Here is a 4,899-nt window from a genome sequence, read left to right on the forward strand (position 1 = left end):
AATAAGGATCTCACATTTGAGTACTAACAGCTGAGTTAATGTTTAAAGATGCTGTTAAAAAAAACCTAACTGATTTTCAATTCTCTGTCATTTTTTTTTCTGTTACTCTCACTACAGAATCAGAAGGTGGCAGCACTGGACTGATTGTCATTTTGTATTTGTCTTTTTTTTCCCCAAGAGTTGCCTGGGTCAAAGAAGTCATCACACCAAGTAGCCAGATAAGCCTTTCCAAACAGCTAGGTTGGTCCCCAGAAAACAGACATCTCTCTGCTTTGGAGACTATACTCAAAGCCATTTGAGCATGGTTGAATCTTTCAGAAATTTTCCTCTACTGGTGTGAAAGTCCAGGACCACCTTCATGCTGTGTTGTAATACTGGACTAGGATTGTGCAGAGGGCTTGTAGAATATGATGAATAAATACTAGAAGATAAAGGAAAGTAAAGAAGAGGCTACAGGATGAAATAACCATATTACAATATCAATTAGAAATTAAAATCTAAAAATTAGAAGATAGACCAGGTTAAGTCAATCAATGTGCATTTATTAAGCACCACTCTGTGCCAGGTCCTGTATTAGGCATGTGGGATGCAAAGATATAAGCAAATTGGTCCTGCTCTCAAGGAGTCTACATTCTAACTTTTATAAATTCAATAAAAGATTAAAGGGAGAAATGACTTCCAGTAAGATGACTGAGTAGTAAGAATGACAGAACAAAGGTCTAACCCCTTCAACAATCTTGAAACACGGCCAATATTCATCCTCATCATGCCAAGAATAGGGAACAAATAATAAGAGAAATTGATTGAATGATCCAAAAACTGAGACAAAGTATACTACAGCTGCTACCTAAGGAATCACATGGTTTGGTAGACCTTGAGTATTAAAGTTGATATCTCGTCCCCTTTAGTATTTTCTTGTTCTGCTTCTACCCTTCTTCCTGACTTATTGGGTTGAATCTGCAAGGGTCTTGGGAGCCCTTTCATGCCCCTTGGTGGCCTGAGACCATCAGATTTGTAGGCACAATCCAGGCACAAATTCTCTCTCTCTCTCTCTCTCTCTCTCTCTCTCTCTCTCTCTCTCTCTCTCTCTCTCTCTCTCTCTCTCTGTCACACACACACACACACACACACACACACACACACACGTCATGGAATGAGAATAAAATGGAATAAAACCAAAACCACTGAATTAAACAGAAACAGCTGAGCCACACTGATTAAATTGTACCCCAGGGAGGTGTGCATTTGGACCAATAGGACATGGACCAGCTGCTCTAGGCTAAACATGCTGATTATGAAGATGAACTGTAGGACTAAACTGAGTTGGGTCCCCTGAAACAGCATAGATGAGGAGTTTGGGGAATTAACCAGTTTAATAAGTGAAGACCAAAAAATACATTCTCATTCATGCTACAGGAGATACAGTATTATGAGAGAGTACAGAAGATTTGTAAATACAGCATGAAATAAGCCCAGAAAAGGAAGTGGGAGACATATTGTAAAGGGCCATAAATGTAAAAACAAGAAAGTCTTTGAATCTATAAAAGGATCAGTTTGAAGAAATGGAGATGTTTAGCTTTGAGAAATTTGTTGTGGGCAGGAAGTATCACATTCCTTTTATTTGTAACCTCAGTGCTTAACATAGAGCCTGACATGTAATAAGTACTTAGTAAATATGTGGGGGTTAGTTGGTTAACAGAGAGTACTTAGAGGAAAAACAAAAACTATCTTTAAATATTTCAAGGGCTGTCACGTGGAAGATGGAAGAACCAAGCTAGAGAGAGGCCAATCAGAGCTTGATGGCAAGAGCAACAATCTAATAGCTGGAGTTGCCTTCCTTGTGTGAAACGCCTGCCTTAGAAGCATGGTGGGCTACCCATCAGTAGAGATATTTGGGCAAGGGCTGGAAGACCGTGTAGCAGGCATGTGGTGGCAATGCCCTTTTGTGTATAGGTGGGACGAGATGGCCACTGAGTTCTCTTTCAACTCTTCAGTTCTGTGACTTTTGTGAATAGGTTTCAAAAGTCCTACTCAAGTCCAAAGACCGTGATTCTAGAATTAATTCATGCTGGAGAGTAAACAAACAAAACACAGAAGGAAGAGTTACAGGGTTGGACTAAACCAGGGGTGGGGAACCTGAGGCCTCGAGGCCACAAGTGGCCCTCCAGATCCTCAAGTGCAACCCTTTGACTGAATCCATATTTCACAGAACAAATTCCCTTAATAGAAGGATAGAACAGAATAGAGGCAGGCCTCTCTTCTAGTCTTCAAAGCTTGTAGCCTGCAGTGTTGGGAGGAAGCAGCTGCTCTGAGCAAGCACAGAGCCCAAGAGGTTTTTGTTCAGGGCTATATCACTGTGGGAAGCCACTCTTCACTTTGCAGATAGTAATATGTAGTGGCATCTTCAAGTTCAACACCACTGATGGTAAGAGTGATATCCAAGTGACCTCCCCCACCAACAAACCTTTCTGTGACACCTTCTTTAAGGTAGGAATCTCTGTAGATGATTGGCTTAGGACTTTACCCAGGTTTCTCTTGGTACCAGTGTAAACTGTTGGATATTTGGGGGCCAACCAGGAAACTGGCAGGCTCGCGGGCTTGACAGAACATGGTGACTTTTTCTCCTGGAAACAGACGCAGAGGATGGAGATTGGGTCATCATAATTGAGCCATGTAAGTCTGAAATTATAAGATGTGAAGGAAGTAAGAAATAAAAGATGTATTTTTATAAATTTTTTTTGCTTTTTTTCAGAGATCTGAAAGTAATGACAGGCATCATCTATTATAGTCCTGTTGATTAGCAAATGAGTAAACTGAGACCCAGAAGAGATGAGAACAATTGCACCAGGTCACATAACAAGGTATAGCAGAGGAGCCAAGACTAGAACCCATGTCCTCTTCCTCTCCTTTCTAGTGCTCTATCCATTATCCTTCTTTAGTTTCCATTTTCAAGCACTAAATTCCTGAATTTAGTTATGATAACACAATAGATTTAAAGATGATCAAATACCCCCCTCTCCTTTTCAAGGGAGGAAACTGGGCCCATTGTCACACAAACAGTAAATCATATGATAATGGCATCATAGACCTACAGTTGGCAGGGGTCTCAAAGACCATTTAACAATTGAAGAAACTAAGGTCCGGGAGGGAACCGCCTCAGATCACACAAGTAATAAATGGCATAGCAAGAACTTGAAACCCAGTTATCTAATGACATTCTTCTAAGTAGAGCTCACTGTTTTCCAATTAATTCTCAAAACAACTCGGTTTTGTCTGTTACTTTACAATCATAGCTATGTTTCTAGCGGTTGCACGAGATTCCAGATTCATATCGTTGACAATCACAAGACCACTGCCCACCCTAGTTGCTCCATATCCAGATCGCCCATTGTCTCCCTGGGGTTGAGTAAAATGACCTTAGAGGTCTTATCCAGCTTTAAAATCCAACAGACAAACCCAAACAGGACAGAACCAAGGGCTCTAACAGATACTGGTCCAAAGGCTTCAACCCCAGCTTTCTTCCCACTTTCCTCCCTCTCTCCGTCTCTTCTGAACCAGGAGCCCACACCACGAACATCAGCAGGATCTGGGTAGAGGACACCAGGTTGTAAAAGAACATCAGCTTCTATGTCCTGACCCTTTTTCTGGCCTCGTCAGCTCAAGGAACTTTTCAAGAGCTGTCTCTGGGGAAGAACATGCAAAATACCCAGGTGCATGCAAGGAGATCTCCCCCTATGTTATTGTCCTGTGACTCTCTCCCTAGACTCTGGGAGGGGGTGGTGTGGGGTGGGGTGCCCAGAGGCCCATCTGAGGGGTCCATGGCTAGATTTTAGAAGGTCCATGAAATTAGAAGAGAAAAGAAATGCATCTTTATTTCAATACAATTATTTCCTTTGTAACCTTTATTTTTACCAAAGGGGTCCATGATGCAACAAAAGTGAAGAATTGCTATTCTAAGACTGTAAGTTGCAGCAGAGGTGCCAATCTATATTGGTAGAAGGAGTTTCCTCACTGGAAACTCAGTCGTATAACAGGTCCAGACCAAAAAACTCCAATAATAATACTTACCAAGTAGGATTGCTAGAAAGCTTAAACGAGCCAATACAGCACCCTTTGCAAACCTTTAAGTACTAGAGAAATGTTAGCTAGTCAGCTACATAAGGTGAGTTTTGTGGCTGGACTTTCTTTACCATGCCTTAGAAACCTCTTTGTCCTAGATTACCCCAGCCCTGGAATCCACAGCTTGGAGTTACCCTGGCCCCTTATAGCCTCCTTCTGAGTGGATGGTTCTTCTCAGAGCCTCCATTTAAGGAGCAGACCAGTCAGGTCTCATTCTTCTCCAGGCTGAGCTCTATACTTCTCTATCATCTCCAGGTGTGATTTGCTCCCATTTTTTCTGGGAATTTTAGACTATAGCTCCGAATAATGATTGGTAGGTCATGTGTAGACCTCTTCATATAAGGATAAAATGGCCCCAGACTCTGCAAACACTGATCGTATCAATGCATATGGGGTATAGGACAAGTTCTATTTCACCTAACGTGACATCCCACACAACATAAAGCTTTCACAAAAACCCATGAATAGTATCCTCCCTTCTGGTGAATCTCACCTTCTGCTCTAGGGATGCATCCTGTCTTATGGCACTATGCTAATTATGAGGACTCCCGGGTCTGCTCTTGGTTTTGCTGCAGTCTCCCTTCGATGTGTTGTCTACACCAATGAAACCATAGGTCCAGTCCCTTGCCTATATTGGTGGAATATCTAGCACTTTGTGTGTCTCTGTGTCAGGAGAACGGGCAAATCAGGGGGGTCGACAATAAATGGGAGGGATTTGCCAATGGATTTACCAAGAGGAGATATGAAACCCCAAACCATTGATATAGTATCATGCATGGG

At 42.0% G+C, this 4,899-nt stretch overlaps 1 long non-coding RNA gene across 1 annotated transcript; it reads right to left on the minus strand.

Moving 5' to 3' along the window:
- Positions 1-1,354: 1,354 nt before the first annotated feature.
- Positions 1,355-3,696, minus strand: LOC144455742 (uncharacterized). Its single transcript, XR_013484461.1, has 2 exons — positions 3,361-3,696; positions 1,355-2,679 (listed from the first exon to the last, which is right to left on the minus strand). It is a non-coding gene; the product is annotated as an uncharacterized LOC144455742 (long non-coding RNA).
- Positions 3,697-4,899: the final 1,203 nt, after the last annotated feature.

Source organism: Phascolarctos cinereus, unplaced genomic scaffold (assembly GCF_003287225.1).
Source record: "Phascolarctos cinereus isolate Bilbo 61053 unplaced genomic scaffold, phaCin_HiC Scaffold_2;HRSCAF=192, whole genome shotgun sequence".
Classification (NCBI taxonomy): domain Eukaryota; kingdom Metazoa; phylum Chordata; class Mammalia; order Diprotodontia; family Phascolarctidae; genus Phascolarctos; species Phascolarctos cinereus.